General features: G+C 44.1%; 1 non-coding gene across 1 annotated transcript; it reads left to right on the top strand.

Annotated features, from left to right (window-relative positions):
• The first annotated feature begins 18,662 nt into the window (after positions 1–18,662).
• On the top strand, positions 18,663–18,769 carry LOC120671758. Its single transcript, XR_005673847.1, has one exon. It is a non-coding gene; the product is annotated as a small nucleolar RNA R71 (small nucleolar RNA).
• Positions 18,770–20,757: the final 1,988 nt, after the last annotated feature.

Here is a 20,757-nt window from a genome sequence, read left to right as displayed (position 1 = left end):
TAGTATTCGGCACCGGTTGTTCAGCACCAACCGGTGCCTTTGTGCCGCCATTATAAATACCCCGCCCCCTTCCCCCCTCCAAGCTGTCGTGAACTCACTATTCATGGCAGCTGGGAGGGGAGGCGATTTTTTTTAATTTTTTTAAAAGGGTAGTAATATTGTTTTCAATACTTTAGCAATTTAATTTTATTGATGTAGTTAGCATTTGATTTAGTTTATACACATAATAAATATTTGTAGATGTATTTTGGACCCGATTTAGTGTTATGGTTTTATATTATTGTTATATAAATTATTAGGCATAAGATAACTATTTATTTAGATGTAGTTAGAAATTGGGTTATTTTATTGTTATATTAGGCATAATATAACTATTTATAGTATATAATTTTGATGACACTCCAATTTGTTTCATAATCAATCATTTATTTATTTAATTTATTATTTTTACTTCCAATATTGATTAATAAATGGTTTATGTTGACACTCGTTTGATGTTAATAAATGAAATGTGAACCCAGATGAGTGGCAATAGATGTATATGATGGACCGGCGTTCAATGGAGTTCATTGATGGCGTGCATGAATTCATAAAGTTGCTGAAAAACACAAGTATGATGGTTTTGTTCACTGTCCATGCAAAAACTGCAAGAAAGAGAAGGATTACTCATCATCAAGAACCATCCACAATCACTTGTTCATTAGTGGTTTCATGCCGAACTACTATGTTTGGACCAAGCATGGAGAAAGAGAAATTATGCTAGATAATAATGAAGAAGAAGAGGACAGGATTCCTGACTTTGCAGGCAATTACGATGCCTTTTTTTATGACACTGCAATGGGTGAGCTTGAAGAAGATGCTGAAGGACACATTGTAGAAGATGATCTGGGTCAGATGCTACGTGAAGTTGAGAAAGTTTGCGAAACAGAAAAGGAATCGAGAGATCTCAAGCGTATGTTGGAGGACTACAGAACATTGATGTACCTAGATTGCAAACAAGGCCAAAAGATGTTGGGTACCACATTGGAATTGTTGCAATGGAAGGCATCAAATGGTTTGTGTGACAAGGGATTCGAGGAGTTGTTAAAACTTATAAAAAATTTACTCCCTGAGGGTAGCACCTTGCCGGAGACAACATACAAGGCAAAAAGGTTGTTTGTCCTTTAGGATTAGAAGCACAGAAGATACATGCTTGTCCTAATGACTGCATCCTATATCGAGGTGAGTATGAAAATTTGGATTCATGCCCTGTATGCAACGCATGCCGTTATAAGATCCCTCGAGATGATCCAGTCGACGTTGAGGGGATGCGTGTCAAGAAGAGGGTGCCTGCCAATGTGATGTGGTATTTTCCTCTAATACCACGTCTGAAATGTTTGTTCATGAACAAAATGAATGCTAAATTGATGCGATGGCACAAAAAAGAACATAAGCAAGACAATATGTTGAGACACCTCGCTGATGGGTCGTAGTGGAGAAAGGTGGATAGAACATTCCCAACATTTGCAAATGATGCGAGGAATATAGTGTTCGGCTTAAGTACGGATGACATAAATTCTTTCGGTGAGTAGAGTAGTGGCCATAGTACCTGATGAGCACATCACTACATCGGATACGTACATATGAAATTCCAGTCGCCTTTAAGTTGGACTTTGTTTCCTCCTATTCCAGAAACAGTCTGCACCAAAAATAGTTTGCTCGGAGTCAACAACAATTGATGAAACAAGGTGACATCCAGAATCTGCTTGGGTGCTGCGCCATCAGTTTTGGGCCGAGGGCCCGTGTATCACATTGGAGCCCATTAGAGGCGTGACCAGAGGGGCATCCACGCCCTAAACACTATATATTGATCAGTAGCCGCTGCCACATTAGGGTTTTGGGTTTTGTTTGAGTTTAGTTTTCCATTGAGAAACTGAATCGTTCATTGTAATTGTGTCGATTAGTCCTTTTACAGTGATCCAGGGCCCCCAGTTCTTATTCTTCGCGACTGTGTCGATTAGTCCTTTCGTGCTAAGAGCTTGAACATCTTCAATTCAGATTCACATCATATATATTTGCAATTTCAGATTGCATCTTTATTGTGTTCTTGCTTGTGTTCTTCGATTCGCTTGCAGGATCATCAATCGAGTGCGCTTGGTTGATTCTCATTGGAGCAGAGGTGTAATGGTTGTGGGTTTCGAATCCTCGCTGATTAGAAGCCTTGATCGTGAGTTGAGTGTTCCACAAATCGAACTTATCTACCTCTCGGAAGATCACCGCACACGACTCTATCAATTGGTATTAGATTTGACCGGGTTTCCTGTGAGGTATATTTCTGTTTTCCGCTCTTTAGATTAGTTTTGTTTCAGTACCTAAAGTCCACAAAAAGCCCTAAAAATATTTGTTTTCCCTGTTGCATAACCCCTTTGTGCTGCTGCAATTTTTCTTTTTGGATTGCTATTCTGAATTTTAGTCCCTCGTGTGTGTCTTTGTGTTGCTGTGTCTAGGTCATTTGATTCTAGTTTGAGTGATGTCTTGATCCTTGTGTTGCATCATAACAGTTTGGTTCTTGTTTTGTGCAAAAAAAAAAGAGACCAGATTGGTTTTTGGTATGTGCACATAAATAAATCTTGGGCTGCATGTTGCTTGCTGTTTTCACTATGGGAAAGAATTTGTTGAGTGTGCTGCTGAACCGTGAGATTTAAATTGCTCACGTGTGCAAATCTTTTGTTCCTCAAACCTGTAATTCATATTATCTTGCTGCAGTTCTGATTTACACAAAAGAGAAAAAAGAAAAGAAAAGAAAAGGCAAAGAGGTGCTAAAAGCCGCATCCAAAAAACAAAGAAAGAACGAAAAGAAGAGAAATTTCAGAATTACATTGCATCCTTTGAGTCCTTGGTTTAGTCTTATCATCTTTGCTTGCTTGAACTAGGTTTCAAACGAGTTTAGGCCAGCGACATAGACTAGCTTGGGACTACTTTTCAGACTTGCAATTTCTGAATTGAATTATTTCTAATCCTTGCTACATATATTTTAGCCTCCCAAGCTCCACATACATACTTCTAATCAGTGCATGTTCAGCTTGCAATGGTTACACCACAGCAACAACAGGTTTCACAAGCCCATCAATTGTATTCCTTGCTGCTTTGGTAAGAATACTTGTAAGAGCATGGTAAGACGCTTGAGAGTGTGTGACTTTCCACCTTTTCCAGCACCTATTAGTGATAGGGATAATACTCTTGTGTTCTCTTTTCTTGTCATCTAACCATGATAGGTAAAGGGACTTCTAGTGAGTCAACTAAAGATTTCAATGAGTGTGTGTCTAATGGTGAGCTCAAACAGCTTGTTGAGGACCAGTGAACTTACATGGATGAGAAGTTCAAAGAGTTGATGCAGAATATTACAAATCTGGGCACCCGAATTGAACATGTTGAACAACGGTCTCCTCCACGATGGCACCGACGACAACCACATGATGGTGACGAGGAAGAGGATGATGATGTCGACCTTGATGATGATGCTCGTGATGTGGACCGTCTTCGTCGCAATCGTCAAGGTATGGGAGGTAATCAAAATTGTGGTAGTAATGATCCTTTTGCTAAAGCTAAGTTTACCATGATTCCTTTTACTGGTAATGCTGATCCTAAGACGTATTTAGATTGGGAACTTGTTGTAGATCAAAAACTCAAATCCCACTTAGTTCCTGAAGAGTATAGAGTTAGACTTGCTACTAGTGAGTTTACTGGTTTTGCTTTGTTCTGGTGGAGTGATCTTTGTGACAACAACAATGCTCATGCTTTACCACAGACTTGGACTGCTTTGAAACAAAATCTCGTTTTGTCCCTCCTTATTATAAGCGTGATCTACGTTTAAAACTACAACGTTTGAATCAAGGTAGTAAAAGCATAGAAGAATATTATCAGGAGTTGCTTGTGGGCTTAGCTCGTTGTGATATATGTGAGGATGATCAAGATTTATCTACTAGATTTATGGGTGGTTTAAATCATGATATTCAGGATATTCTTGATTATAAAGAATGGACTAGATTTAGTCAATTGTATCATCTTGCTTTGAAAGCTAAAAGGGAGGTACAGGGCCGCCAACATTCTGTCAAAGGCAATTTCAGCAAGCCCTTTTCTCCACGGAGTACATTGGACAAGGAGAAGCTGTCCACATTGGCTCCACAGGTACCCGAGGTGAGCAAATCTGCTTCACAGGAACCACCATCTAAGAAGGTGCCATCTTCATCTCCTTCTTCAAGTGGCTCGGTGAACATCATATGTCACCGATGCAAGGGCATGGGGCATGTGATGCGGGACTGCCCTAGTAGGCGTGCCTACATTGCAACAGGTGATGGTGGGTATGAGAGTGCTAGTGATGTTGAAGATGAATATAGAGTTGCTGCTAACCTTTATGCAGAAAAAAGGCAGCTGAGGATGGTGAAGCCGTTGATTCCAATGCGATGACTTCACATTTGAGGTCAATTTTGGTTCAGCGTGCATTGAGTGCACAACCTGTACCCTCCGACAAGATTCAACGCCATAATTTGTTCCATATTTTCCTCATCGTCAACAATTGTCGTGTACTTACTATTATTGATGGCGGGAGTTGCAACAATTTGGTCAGTTCAGATTTGGTCAAGAATCTTGGCTTGACAACACATGCTTTGCCACAACCATATGAGATTCAGTGGTTTGACACCAATGGTAAGGAGAAGGAAACACATTCAGCACGTGTGCATTTTTCTGTTGGTTCATATCATGATTATGCTGTTTTTCATGTCATGCCTATGCAAGCTTGCTCGCTTTTGTTAGGCCGTCCTTGGGAATTTGATTTAGATGCTGCACATCATGGTAGAAGTAACAAATATTCTTTCATGTACAATGGGAATAATATTGTTTTACTTCCTTTAACACCTGCTGAAATACTAAAATTTGAGAATGAATGACACACAAATGCTTTAGATAAATCACAATCTCATGATATGCTTGTGGATGCTAAAAAGAAAGAACTTGCATTGTTGGTTATGCACAATGATCTTGCTGCATTTGATGATCACGATGCTTGTTGCTACGTTTTGTCTTCCTCTTTGCATTTTGTTGTTCCTAACCTTTTGCAGGTAATTGGGGATGGCATGTCGAGGACAACTTTGATTCAAGGAGGGGAGAATGATGCGGGCATCGCTAGGATGGAGTCGAGGACGACTCCAATTCAAGAAGGGGAGGATGATAAGCACATCACTACATCAGATACGTACACATTGAAATTCCAATCGCCTTCAAGTTGGACTTTGTTTCCTTCTCGAATTCCAGAAACAGTCTGTACCAAAAACAATGTCACGGACACATATGGAGTCCGTTTTGGGAGTTATTTATACGGTTGGAAAGATAATTTCATAACCTTTCCAAAGGCTCTGGATTCAGTTCGATATCTGCTCGGAGTCAACGGAAATTGATGAAACAAGGTGACATCCAGAATCTGCTTGGGTGCTGCGCCATCAGTTTTGGGCCGAGGGCCCGTGTATCACGTTGGAGCCCATTAGGGGCATGACCAGAGAGGTATCCACACTCTAAACACTACATATTCAGTAGCCGCCGCCACATTAGGGTTTTGGGTTTTGTTTGAGTTTAGTTTTCCATTGAGAAACTGAATCATTCATTGTAACTGTGTCGATTAGTCCTTTTACAGTGATCCAGGGCCCACTGTTCTTGTTCTTCGCGACTGTGTCGATTACTCCTTTCATGCTAAGAGCTTTTACCTCTTCAATTCAGATTCAATTCATATATATTCGCAATTTCAGATTGCATCTTTACCGTGTTCTTGCTTGTGTTCTTTGATTCGCTTGCAGGATCATCAATTGAGTGCGCTTGGTTGATTCTCGTTGGAGCAGCGGTTATGCACAATGCTTTAGATAAATCACAATCTCATGATATGCTTGAGGATGTCAAAAAGAAAGAACTTGCTTTGTTGGTTATGCACAATGATGTTGCTGCATTTGATGATCACGATGCTCGTTGCTACGTTTTGCCTTCCTCTTTGCGATTTGTTGTTCCTAACCTTTTGCAGGTAATTGGGGATGGCATGTCGAGGACGACTTTGATTCAAGGAGGGGAGAATGATGCGGTCATCGCTAGGATGTAGTCGAGGATGAATCCAATTCAAGAAGTGGAGGATGATGAGCACATCACTACATCGGATGCATACACATTGAAATTCCAATCACCTTCAAGTTGGACTATGTTTCCTTCTCGAATTCCAGAAACAGTCTGCACCAAAAACAATGTCACAGACACATATGGAGTCCATTTTGGGAGTTCTTTATATAGTTGGAAAGATAATTTCATAATATTTCCAAAGCCTCCGGATTCAGTTCGATATCTGCTCGGAGTCAACTGCAATTGATGAAACAAGGCGACGTCCAGAATCTGGTTGGGTACTGCGACATTAGTTTTGGACCGAGGGCCCGTGTATCACGTTGGAGCCCATTAGGGGCATGACCAGAGGGGTATCCACACCCTAAACACTACATATTCAGTAGCCGCCATCACATTAGGGTTTTGGGTTTTGTTTGAATTTAGTTTTCCATTGAGAAACTGAATCATTCTTTGTAACTATGACGATTAGTCCTTTTACAGTGATCCAGGGCCCCCTGTTCATGTTCTTAGCGACTGTGTCGATTAGTCCTTTCATGATAAGAGCTTGAACCTCTTCAATTCAGATTCAATTCATATATATTCGCAATTTCAGATTGCATCTTTACCGTGTACTTGCTTGTGTTCTTCGATTCGCTTGCAGGATCATCAATTGAGTGCCCTTGGTTGATTCTCGTTGGAGCAGCGGTGTAACGGTTGTGGGTTTCGAATCCTCGCTGATTAGAAGCCTTTATCGTGAGTTGAGTGTTCCACAAATCGAACTTATCTACCTCTCGGAAGATCGCCATGCGCGACTCTATCAGTACCTGGCCTGTGATACTCTGTATATACAACCTTCCTCCTTTTTGTGTATGAAGCGAAAATTCATTATGATGCCGGTACTTATCCCCGGCCCGAAGCAACCTGGTAACGATATAGATGTGTATCTGAAACCACTGATTAATGATCTTCTATTGTTGTGGAAAGAGGACAGTGTTCGTATGTGGGATGCACACGCAGAGGAATATTTTAACCTTCGTGCATTGCTTTTCATAACCACCAACGATTGGCTAGCACTAAGCAACCTCTTCGGACATTCCAATAAGGGTTATAGGTCATGCACCCATTATTTACAAGAAACCGACAGCATGTATCTCAAGCATTGATCATGTATATGGGTCATCATCGATTTCTTCCGATCAAGCACCCTTTAAGGAGGAGGCATGCTCACTACAGTGGAAAGGCAGATCATCGTACCAAACCTAGGCACCGTTGTGGAAAAATAGTGTTTGAAATGGTCAAAGATATAAAAGTAGTATTCAGAAAAGGACCTGGCAGCAGATAAGTGCAGAGTGATGACAAACGTGCACCTATGTAGAAGAAGAAGAGTATTTTTTGGGAGATACCTTATTCGGAAGTTTTAGAGGTCCGCCACGCAATTGATGTGATGCACCTAACAAAGAATCTTTATGTGAACCTTCTAGGCTTCCTTGGTGTCTATGGTAAGCCAAAGGATACACTGGAAGTGCGGCAAGATCTTCAAGGTATGAAACAATAGGACACCCTACATCCAAAAAAAAGGGATAAAGGACGTCATTACCTAGGTCCTGCATGCTACACTCTTAGTAATGAAGAGAAGCAAAGTATGTTCAACTGTTTGAACAGTATCAAGATCCCATCAGGCTACTCTTTGTTGGCACTCCTTAGCCTAAACGAATTACTTCGCAAGTGCACAGAGACCAATGTAGCTTTCACCTTGGAGTATTCCAGGGTATCGAATCCACGGGGAACGATAAAGCGCAACCAGACCTAGAACTAGTTCAACTGGACCCACCAGGGGAAGAGAGGTAAGTGGGTAGAGGGTCTAACGTTGGTTGGCCAACTCATTACCCAGAAGACTTGCAACTAAACTATCATGATCTGCTTCAGCGGCCTAAGCGAAGGGCTCAGACAGGGGTGAGAAGGGGCCCAACATACTTTCGGCAACTACTGCTATGAAAACATCCGAACGTGGTGGACTACGAGGGACGAACAAGGCTGTCACCACTTGCCGCCTACCACTGCGGTGCCGTGGGGTGGAACACAACCCTATGTAACTAACCAAGTCTTGGCACCATTCCTAACACTATCGAGTTACGTACTCCTGCCTACCGGCAAGACAGAAAGCACTCTCAAATAAGTAGAACTTGCTACTTACGCAGACTAGAGATCACGCAGATCAAAGATAGAAAGTAAATAAGTAACTGAAGTAAAGAGAAAGGCTAGCGAGATACCAATGAGAGACGAGGAACTTCACTCTGAAGATGCTTCATTCCTCTGAGGTGGCTTACAAAAGTGGAGTAAGGCCGAGGGAACTCGGCACCGCTCCTTTACTTTGGCTTTCGCCAAAAATCTCACCTCACACTCTCCCTATTCTACTAAGATGGACTACATCTTGCTTGAGCTCTTCTCTTCTCCAAAATGGTGTGTGTTGGATGAGGGGTGGGGGCTCCCTTTTATAGTGCTTCCAAGGCGGTTATCACGAAGTCGCCTACACTTCATGCAAGGAGGTCGGCGTCGTAACTTCCACGCGAAGGCTGGACGCGTGCGCAAAAAAGTCAGGCCGGCCGGGCTCCCTTAGGCCGGCCAGGCTCCCTTAGGCCGGCCGGCCTATGATCTCCGCAATTTGTCCACCACCTTCAAGTGGACGCTCCTGATGCTCTCTGGAGGTCGGTGCAAAAGGCAGTTTCCTCAACCGACATTTCTTGGGCCGGGTGGCCTAATCTAGGCCAGGCGGCCTAGCTCTGGAAGCATTTCAGCCCTCCATTGCACCGACACGCTCCTCAATAGCTGGAGATCACTCCTGGATGGGTAGTTATCTTGTCCTCTGATCATGGCATAGAATTCCTCCGTTTTGCTTAAAGGTTCAAGCCTTCCGATTCCAACTCATGCATTCTGGGAAATTACCCATTGGAATGGCTTGATTTCTCCCTCTGGATGATACAGGTAAAATCTCATGCCAAGATTCCACAGAAAGTATGCCGATCGGCTGGATTCGGGCCTCCCGGTCCAAACAGTGTCCATTTTGGGTCAACTTTGGATATGTCGTTCCTGAGTTAAACATGCACCAAAACTTTTGGAACTCGTTAGATATAATGGTTATGGCCTATGTTTCATGAAATCTGGCGGAGTGTTGGCGGCAAAAATCACTAATATCGACCGCCAACTCACCCCCACAGCCAGACTTTGCTCGCCCCGAGCAATAAGGTCGAGAAAGAGCGAAGCCTGGTTTCATGAACTCAAAGAATGCATAAGATTTATTTCTATGCTTTCCTCATACCTTGGATTTCAGGTGGCTAACACCTTCACCTTCGAATATTGATCCCCAGAACAACTCAATGGAGAATATGATTCACTCCCTTTTCTCTGTACTTTGAGGTTTTTGCGAGATTTTCAAAACATGAGGCATGCTCTCATTTCTTTCAACTCACTCTTGGTCTCTCATTTTTATGTTTGAACCTCACTATGGTCTTTAGAGAAAACCTCTCATATGTTTAAATAGGATTTTGTGTGGCTCAAGGTAGGGATAAATTTGCATATCTTCCTCATTTATTTTGCCAGATCAAAGATCTTGTCTTTGAGAGATCATGTCATCTTTAGAACTTGGTCATGTGCATGTGTGTGTACGGGATGAATGTCCTTAGTGGTGTTTGACTTTGGCTTCTCCATCCTTCCCCTTTGCCCTCTTTTTTTTCTCGAGTAAGATTGAAGGCTCACTCGCTTTTGTCTCTTTTTTTTTCTTTTTCAGGGGATGGAGAGCTTCTGGTGAACCACTTTTGATGGACTTTATTGATGAACGTGCATAGTGGATGCCAAAGTACTTGATGATCATGACATTACTCGAAAGGCAACGATGTTTGATCAAGCTCAAAATGTCAAAAGATAGCTATGTGGGTTCAATTCTATTCATGTATGGCTTTGGATAGGACTTGTATGGTTGAAAGTAAATGAGAGTTGCCTCATTTTAGCTTTTTAAAGAAAAACTCCAAGACTTCAAATTAGAAAGAAGATGTCTCTCATTTTGTCATATCATGAGGGTCAGTAAACAAAAGTTCAAGTGATCCTATTATGCAAGTTCCAAAGGTAACAAGTACTCACATAAGAAATAATATTTAAGCACCTTTGGAAGCCATGTTTGAGTTCATCTCTTCCATGAGTTTCATTCAAATTTTAATTTGTTTCATTTAGAACTAATTTGAACAAAAATTCAGGTAGGAAAAGAAAGATGGGATCGCAAACCTCCGTGACAAGTTGTCATATCGATGTTTTTGGCTAGGCACGGGTCTAGGCTGGCTGGCTCTGAGTTACATCAAAGTTTGCTCAACTTCGTGAAGGAGTTCATCTCAGTGATGTTCATGATATTCATCTGCGCACTTGTTGAAAATGTTAGAATAGGGGGTTTGGTTGGTACACAAATGTGTACCAACCAACTAAAGCACAAGCATGAAGCATTTTATTTTATTTTATTTTATTGTTATTATTATTATTATTATTTCTTTTCAAACATAAACTTGCGCCCATTATCCTAGACTATGGTAAGGCACGTTTAAGGTCTGGCGATGACCATAGACGGGGGCTCTAGCTCGGAAAACTCATAGACGTCTATTTCTTTGAGTGGATAGGGGTTCTCCCAAGGGTGGTATTTGCTTAGGTGAATTTAGCTTCTTCTTATCTTCGTCTAGAGATATATATACAGTCTCCATAAAATTCACTTAATCCTCATACCTTGGTCTGGATATAGTGACCTCTAGAAGAGTATCATATCTTGAGAAGTCAATCGGTTACTTGAATCCTTGAGAGATGAGCAGCCACACAATTTTCTGCTCCTCCCTTATCTCTGATTTTGAATTCTTGTAGGAGCAGGATCCAACAGATGAGTCGTGGCATGACTTCCTCCTTGATCAATAGGTGCTTTAGTGTTGCATGATCCGTGTATACTATCACATTGGCACCATCTAAGAAGGAGCTGAACTTAAGGCAAATACCAATGCCAGAAGTTCCTTCGCCATTGTTGCATAACTGTGATCAGGTCAATGTCTTACTTGCATAAGATTTGGCATAATGTTGATTATACTTGCATTGGCCTGGCACTGCTCCGACGGCGTAATCATTTGCAATGCCTGTGGCCTCGAAAGGAAATTTCCAATCGAGAGGATGTATGATGGGTGAAGAAACAAGTGCCTCATGGCACTCAATGTCCGAGAACAATCTTTTCTCTGACCATAAAGTAACACTTGTCCTTATTAAGGTCAAGGTGTGTTTCTTGGCAATTGCCAGAGACTGAGAAATCATCCATGAATGCTCTCAATTTGGTCAGAGAACGTCGCCATCTTACACCTCTGAAGTAAAGCTGGTGCGTTGCAAAGACCAACGATATTCACCGGTAGGCGAATGTGCCGAGGGACAGGTGAAGGTAGTCTTACTTGGTCATACGAACTTGGTAATGACCAGAATATCCATCAAGGTATTGGAAGAATGAGTGTTTAGCTAGCCGTTCAAGCACCTCGTCAAAGAAGGGGAGAGGATAGTGGTCATTTCGGATAGTTTTGTTGACTATCGATACACGCCCTTGATGACTTGCCTCTAAGGTGTGATATCTCTACTCTCAGAGGTGAGTGCTCTCTTCTTTGGGACCACTTGAACTAGGCTGACCAAAACACCGTCTTACACAGGGTTGATGACGCCCGCGTGCAGTAGTCTCAATACCTCTTGGTTCACTACCTTCCTCATCGCATTTTTCAGCCATCACTGGTGCTCTCAGGATGACTTATGGTCTGGTTCCATAAAAATGTGATGGATGCACAAGTCAGGGCTGATCCCCTTGTTGACATTTATTAGCTCAATCACTAGGAACGTGGGTGTCCCTAGCAATGGCGCCAGAAATGCCGAGTTGGTATGTCTTAACGTTTACAGAAAGATCCGCAAGCGCACGGATATATCATTGTAGCATTTCACCCGGAAGTATTCAGGGTATCGATATTTATATTTTTCTCAAGGGATGGCGAGGTTGTGTAAAGATAGTTACTAGTTCCATAACCATGACTTTATGAAATAAGGTGCGGACTACTGATTACATAGGGGTAAGTGATAAATAAAAGATAATCAGGGGTAATGTGACACACACAGAACAACCAACTCTCATGAATAAAGAATAAACAGGTACACCTAAGGTTAGTGGGAGCATAGGCACAGATCCTAGTATACTATTCATGTTAGCAGATAAGTTACGTTAGCCACAAGCTTAGAGCTGCAGGTGCTGGAAAATTAGGGACATCGGGGAGAATGACCCGCACTGGAGAACATCCAGTCCCGTTTCATCTTTGTATGAACTCCTACATGATACCCGAACGTCGGGGAGTACGCTAACCGAGAAGCAGCTTCCCGACAGACCGACAGGGCTGTCACCACTTGCAGTCTACCCCAGTCAAACCGTGGAGCACCGTCATATCCAAGGGATCCCGCATACCCGGGCACCATGCCCGCATATGAGGTCACTACCCTAGCACCCCCGGGTCCCCCACCCTTCGGATGGACAGGTAAGATGCTAAGGCAAACCCGAAAGCACAACGAACCGATATCCTTACCCAGATCATCTGGTCTAAGCAAGCAACTAGTATAACTTGATAAAGCACAGATCAAGGCTAAGCATGCTAAGAACATAGCAAGATAACCATGAACGAACTCAGAATAAATAGCATAATGAAATTCGGAATATAAAGCCATACCAGAGGCCGAGGATTGCTCGCCGACCCCGAGGACGACTGGATTCGCTAAGGAAATGAAGTACTAGCCTAGCTCCACTACCCTAAGGAGTACAAGTCACAAGAGAGTGTGAGAGAGAGGCCTTCAAGTGGTGTGTGTGGAGGGAGGCCCCTTATATAGCTTGATTAGGTCGGTTCCCGCCAAAACTATTCATGGAAACATAGAGAACCGCCTTCAGGAGGATCAGCACCGCCTTCCCGCCAAAGTGCACCTGGACGGGCTTCGGGGTGGGGGGGGGGGGGGGGTTCGGCCGGCCCCACCATGCCGCCTCTACCCACCGTCCTTCTCTGGTACACTGCCTGGTGGGCCCTGGTGTTGGTACGTCGGTGCTGGGGCTTCATTGGTCGGTTTGGTCTGTTAGGTGGGCCTCTTTTGCATGTGTTACGCATGACGCGATCTTCTGCGACTTTGTCTGCGTATTCTTCGTGTTTTCTTCTTATTCCGGACTTATGCTCCGGAAATCATAAATCTTCGAAAACAACTGTAGAGCTAGGTTAGTGATACAAATATGCGAGTAAAAGGTATAGTTTTCTTTCATTTACGAGTATAGTTGACGGTCATATTTCGCACTTAACGACCGTCAACAACACTCCCAAGCTAGCCTTTTGCTCGTCCCGAGCAAAACAAGGTGCTTGTTGTTGATCAGAAGTTGCTACGATGTTGAATTTCCAACTCATACTCAGGCACAACCAAATGCTTCTTACCTTGATTTTGAATAAGTTGGCCTTTGTTCTTACCTCTTACCTTACTTCTGTGGAGCTTATAGCTTCACCTCATCTTTGGCGGTTGAGAGTCAGAACGGTATCGTAGAGTGCTCATATTTCTTTCTCTTTAGTTCAACCGTCAATGTGGAGGTTTTGTAAAGTTTTTCAAAGGAAATTTATAAAGTTCCTCGGATGATCTCTCGGATCGCTCAATGTGTATGATTCCTTACCAAGGCTTTTTTTATTGTGCCTTTTCTTCCTCGACCTATTCTCTAATGGCTGTTTTTTGTGGAGTTGTAGGTATGGAGGATTTGAAGGCATACTTTCTTCTCATATTTTACTAAGTCAAAGACCGGATCCAAAAGAGAAACAAGTCATAAACCTTGATCAAGATGTGCAAGTGTGTGGATATTTTTGGTGGATGGTGTATGAACTCCTTTTTATGAACCATCTCTGTTTTTCTTTCTTTTTGGATAAGGGGCTATCTTATCTTTCTCCTTTTTTTGACATGCCTAAGTATGTGGCATACCTTCTTTGGGTATGCATCTTTTATTTCTTTTTTTTTACATGCCGAAGCATGTGGCATACCTTCTTTGGGTATGCATTTTTTATTTTTTTCTTTTTGCATAGCCCTATATCACTTGATGTATTTTTTAGAGAGAGTGGTATCATATGTAAATATGGAGTTTTATTTTGTGGATGGATGGATGTTTGCTTACTTCTAGTGTAGAAGCATAGCATGTGGTGGAAATGTGTACGTGATCTTGATCATGGGAGTATGAAATGAATCTCACTAAGGGTCACAATAATTTGACAAAGCTCAATGAGATAGCAAGCTGCATATGTGGAAGGTTTTGCAATAAAAACAACATGTGGCTTTGGATAGGAATTTTCATATCATCAAGGAACTTTATTCTATTTTTTTGTTTTCAAAATTAAATACTCCGGATATCAAGCATCACGTAAGATAAGATCATAGCAGCTCTACACAACCACATCATAGCTCACAACAACTTAGATTTGGATCATGCTTTCCTCTACCCACAAGTTTCAAGTTTAAGGTTTGAACTTTTAAGTCAACGAATCCAAAACTATGAAGAGCATAAAGTTGTAACTAAGCATATGATGAAAATTAACAGAGCAACTATTCATCATCTCAACAAGGAAAACTTACACCATACTTACTACACATATCGAAAGAATATTTTTGGTGTTTTCTAAGTTTTGCAAACTTTTATTTGTATTTAGTTATGCAAATTTTTATGGATTTTTTGGTTTTGCAAAATTTTATGGGTTTCATGCAAGGTTATGAAAGCAGTAAAAAGATGAATGATACAAGTTACCTCTCGTGGGGGTCCTTCCCCAAGCTAGCTTCAGGCTCACTACGGCTGATCGAAGTTGAAACCCGTCCAGCGGCAGTAAGCCCTCCACTCCTCCTGTCGCTGCAATTGCAACTGCTCCATGTCGTGGAGCCTCTCGCCAGTGTGACGCTGCCATGCTTGGGATGTATCGATGTGTTGGTGTTGCGTCTCTTGTATGTTGTCACTATGCACCTGCAGCTCACCTAACTGCTGGGTGATGGCACCGAAACCTCGGGACGAGGCCGTCCGTCTGATGAGGTTTGGGGCTCCACTAGAGCTGGAACTGGTGGACCGGCGGCCTGGTGCCTGCTGTGCCCACTCCTCAGTGCTGGCACTGTTCCATGACGAACCACCGGCCTCATGTTGATATGAGTGTTGTGGCTGCTAAGGCGGTGGTGTTTGTTCTGATTCCCTTCTGGTCCTGCTTCTTGTCATCCTGCTAGGTAAACCAGAAGATCTATGCCTACGAGCTCCTTCTCGTGGAATGAGAGGGATGGTTAGTGAATGGCAATTATACAAATGGAATTCCGCATTGGGCAGCGGAATCTCATTTGTAAAGCCCAAGTAGAAGAAAATCAATGAGTCATTCGGGCCTTTCTTGAGCGTGTGACCTTGGATCAAATAAGCCTCGTCGATATACGCCCAGTCGCCCTCAATGAAAGGAATAAAATTCCCCTCTAAGGCACCGATACGTGTAGCGATACGAGTAATCAAAGAAGTGCACTCAATAGGACCCGTCATCTTGAAATTCGAAAGCGATTGCTTAACCAAAGCTTGCGCGGGGGAGATTTTGATCTTCTTGACCATGGCAAAAAGAATGAGCAACTCATCCTTGCACACGGGTCGGACATCATCCCTTGGAAAAGAGAGTGATGGTTAACCACTTGTGCATCAACTGAAGAGTTGGATTATGAATGTCGCCGTACTGAGGTGCAAACTTGCCATGGATAGCTTGACCCGAAATCTTGCCCCAAAATTCATGACGATTAAAATCGTGGCAAGTTTGATCGAGAGAAATCGGCCAGTGTTTGCTAAAATCGAGGTGGCTAGCAAAAGTTTTCCAAGAAAGCAAATACTCTTTCCGGAAAAGTCAAAAATAAACCCCATCTTCCACCTCCCGAAGAGTGCAAAGAAATTGGATGGTGAGGAGTCGAGAACCATGCTCCTCAACGGGAATGAGGTTATCCCATCCAATTGCATGCCAAACGTTAGAGAAGTCTTCGTACATACCTGTTTTGACGAGGAGGTCCGGATCGTATGCTCGGGTGTGGACGAAGCTTCGATTTTTTAGGATGGCGTAGCCTTGTCGTTCACGATCATCTCGCAAGTCGAGGTACGGGGCATCTTCAGCATCAATCTCTATGACCTCGGCTTGCGGTTTGGCTTGCATCTCTTCATATTGTTCTTCTTCATCGTAGTCCAACGTGCTTGGTGTAGGCGTAGGTTCGGGTGTGTACGAGCTTGAGCCACCCCAAGAATGGGATGAACTTCCACCCGACATCTTCTTGAATGCGCTGGAGACCTTCCACCCTAAGCCTTTCATGATGGAACAAACACGTGCAACTCGGAACGGGTTACGTTAGTGAAACCGAAATGAATGTTCTTACCCGCGAGTTGCTCCTCCTTTCTTGCAGCAAAGAAATGAGAGAGAGAGGAATCTTGAAATCTATTCTTGAGCAAAAATTCAATGAAAACCTGAGAGCAAAGTTTGAGAAAGTTTGAGAGGGAGTGACTGAATGAGAGTTGAGTGTGAGAGCTCAAAACTCACCCCTCGGCCTCTATTTAAAGAGAGAATGGCAGGGCACCATTGGAGGGAACACACATCAATGGCTAGTGACTGTTGGAGAAGGGTGGGCCCACTAGCCGTTGGTAGGGGCCAGCTGAACCTAGGTTTCGACCGAACCCTTGGTGGGCCCCCCTGCTGACAGCCAAGGCCCACTGCCCTTCTAACGGTCATAAACTTTTAAACTTTGGTGCCGGCCAAACTTTGCTTTGAAAAGATGTTCAAATTTATTTTCCAAAGGATTTTCATACTCGGAAATATTTTTTTTATTTTTGTGAAAAATAGAAAAGTGCTAAAAAATTTCTAGCATGCAAGAGTGTTTTGAAAATTCAAATATGCAGTGGGAAAAATAAAAAAGTCGAGAAAAGCAAAATGGTGAAAATAAATATGAGATACATACCGATTTACCTTCGGCAAGGGCTCGTCATTTTGAGTCTGACGAGCAGGACCTTTCTCCTGCGTTGGTTACCATTGTTCGGTTCGTCCTGGAGAGTTGGACGAAGACAAACTTGCGACCTTATGCCACACCTTCTTGGCGCGTCTTCTCTTGGATCGTGTGGTCGTAGGTCTTGAGGGTGGGGATTCTGGTGCATCCCAAAGTGCCTGCCCTTCGTCATCCTATTGGTTAAGGATGCGCTGCTCTTCCATTTGTTTGAACTTGAAGAACATGTCCTCCTTTCCGATGCAGAAGCAAATTTCTCCTCTTCCTACGTCGATCCTTGCTCTGGCGGCCCCTAGGAATGGTCGCCCAAGGATGAGCTCGATTCTGAGGTCGCCTTCTATATCCTTGACCACGAAATCCGCAAGGATGAAAGAGTCTCGCACGTGGACCAAGATGTTCTTGGCTATCCCTTAGGGATATCAAATTGTAGAGTGTGCGAGCTACAGACACATATATGTTGGGGAGAGAACAGGGTATAAGAGTTTCCCGTATATTACCATGGGCATGATGATGACACTAGCCCCCAGGTCGCAGAGTGTGTGCTCATAGTATTGATCGAAGATTGAGTAGCTGATCATGGGGACCCCTGGATCTTCTTGAATTGCTGCTACCAGGCCATCCCAAATGTCATTCTTTGGGGGATTGTACCTACCTGCATGGTTAGTGCGAGAAGTCTGCCGGGGAAGGTTGCCCCACCCGGTAGACACCATATTTGCAGTTTCAACGGGATAGTCGGGTCGCTCCAGAATCTTTCCGGACTCAGAGATAGGAACAACAGCAGTGATTTGAGCTACTTGTGTTTCTATAATTTTGTTGAAACTTAATTGATTCTTGAGAGCAGAAGAAAGAGTTTCAACTTTTGCATTAATATCTTCCAAAATTTTATCATTGGCAGCAAGCTTTTTGTTTAAGGATTCATTTATTTAGCTTGGCCAAAGACTAGATTTCTCAAGGAGGGTTGGTTCGAATTGAAATTCGAATTGAAATTTGAGTTGAAATTGTTACCTCCTCCTTGGAATGTTGGGCGTGCCTGACCCCACCCCTGGCCTTCTTGTGGATGGAACCCGGTGTTGTTGTTTATGTAGGCTGCGTCTTCTCGGGTCTCGGGACAGTCATTCCCCGAGTGTCCACCATCCCCACAAACCTCGCACGTTGAGTACGAGTTCATGGCATGAACGGGAATGAGCATTTGTTGCCGGTTCCCTTCATCAAGTTTCTTCAGTAGGAGGTCCAGCTTGGCGGCGAGCATGTCCATCTCCTTGACGATATGCATTCTGCCCTTTGTTCTGGGCTGGGAACGCTCCTCATTCCAGCCCTGGTAGGAGACCGTCTTTTCAATTAAGGCCGTAGCCTTGGCGATTGTCAGGTCCATATAGGCTCCTCTAGCAGCAGCATCGAGATGGGCTCTGGATGTTGTCGTTAGCCCATTGTAAAAGCTTTGAAGCACGAGCCACTCGTCCATCCCATGATGAGGACAGGTGAGTATGTATTCTTGGAGTCTCTCCCAAGCTTCTGGGATGGATTCCATCCCTGTCTGCTGGAAACTTGTAATTCTTCCATGTAGGACATTTGTTTTGCCCAATGGGAAGAATTTGGCGAGGAACATCATGGAACATTTGTCCCACGTGCTAACGGCTTCCTTGTTCTGATAAAACCACTGTTTTGTCTTCCCCAGGAGGGAGAAAGGAAACAGGCAGAGCCTGATGGCATCAGCTATAACGTCCCGTATGGTTACGGTCTTGCAAAGCTCCAGAAAATTCTGGAGATGGGCGTTGGCATCCTCATTTGGCTTGCCATAGAATTGGCTAGCCTGCACCATGTTTATGAGGCAGGACTTCAGCTCAAAGTTCACGTCCCCAACATCAACATTGGGTCCAGTTGCCACACTGGTAGCCGAGGGGACGGAGAAGTCACGGAGAGTCTTCTCAGCCATAGGTTCGGTGATTGTTGATGGTGCTTGGGAAGCTGGCTCGCTTGTTGATTGCGAGAGCGGAAGAGGGACGACGCGAGGTCGGACTCTTTCTCATGAGCTTCTCGGGTTTTCAACAAAGTTTGTTGGCAAGGAGAAACCAGACATACACTACTCTGTTTTCATCTAATCGAGAGAAAACAAAAAGAGAAACACATTAGCCAGTATAAGCAGTAGCTACATCTTACTCATATTGCAATGTTTATGTTCTTAGTAAAATCTTTACACCTAGTGCCATCCCCGGCAACGGCGCTAGAAATGCTAGTTGACATTTCTTAGCGCAATCACTAGGAACGGGGGTGTCCCTAGCAATGGCGACAGAAATGCCGTGTTGGTATGTCTTAACGTTTACAGAAAGATCCGCAAGGACACGGATTACATAGGGGTAAGTGATAAATAAATGATAATTAGGGGTAATCAGGGGTAATGTGACACACACAGAACAACCAACTCTCATGAATAAAGAATAAACAAGTACACCTAAGGTTAGTGGGAGCATATGCACAAATCCTAGTATACTATTCATGTTAGCAGATAAGTTACATTAGCCAAATGCTTAGAGCTGCAGGTGCCGGGAAATTAGGGACATCGGGGAGAATGACCCGTACTGGAGAACATCCAGTCTCGTTTCATCTTTGCATGAACTCCTACACGATACCCGAACGTCGGGGAGTACGCTAACCGAGAAGCAGCTTCCCGGCGGACCGACAGGGCTGTCACCAGCTGCGGTCTACCCCAGTCAAACCGTGGAGCACCGTCATATCCAAGGGATCCCGCATACCAGGGGACCATGCCCGCATATGAGGTCACTACCCTAGCACCCCCGGGTCCCCCACCCTTCGGATGGACAGGTAAGATGCTAAGGCAAGCCCGAAAGCACAACTATCGGTGTCCCGACCCGGGGGCCCGGATCCCAACTAGTAAATGCTGCGTGTTTCCTCGTCCCAGATGATGATGCAAGAGGCAACACAGTAACACGCGGTTTATCCTGGTTCCGGCCTCGGGGCCGTACGTCCAGCAAAGGGGGTGTGCGAGGGCACTGTATTATCTTGCACCTGGAGTGCTTGTAGTAGGGGGTACAAGCAAGGCGAGAGAGGGAGAGAAGCTCCCAAGTCTCAGCTAGGAGTGGAGTCGGTTGAGATGAGTGCTCAGTAGTCCCTGAACGTCCTCTTGAAGAGAGAAGCCAGAGAGACCAAGCGGACTAGAGTCCAGAGAGAGACTAACCAGCCAGCAGTAGCCAGAGTCCAGCCCCAGCTAAGGGGAGCCCGCCTCCTCCTTTTATAGTCACAAGGAGGGGCGGCGTACATGAGTGGGCATGGAAGTCGCGCGTCCTCCCCTGAATCGCGGGGTACAGTGGTCGGACACTGTAGGAAGTATACTGTGGGAAGGCGGCGTGCGTCGCTGTCGTCCGGATTTCGTCCTTGGTACAGCGAAGATGATGCCGGTCGTCCGGTAGTGTCCCGGCGGTAGAAATGGCGCGGGACGGCCCCGAATCCCCTGGTCAGAGTGCGGTCGTGCGCACTAGAAGGTCCGGGGCTCCTAAAAAGGGGAGGTCCGGGGCCCCATCCGTGTACGCTGAGCGCTCC

This window comes from Panicum virgatum, chromosome 4N (assembly GCF_016808335.1).
Source record: "Panicum virgatum strain AP13 chromosome 4N, P.virgatum_v5, whole genome shotgun sequence".
Lineage (NCBI taxonomy): Eukaryota > Viridiplantae > Streptophyta > Magnoliopsida > Poales > Poaceae > Panicum > Panicum virgatum.
The sequence above is the reverse complement of the archived record's forward strand: the minus strand, read 5'-3'. Positions and strand labels throughout refer to the sequence as shown.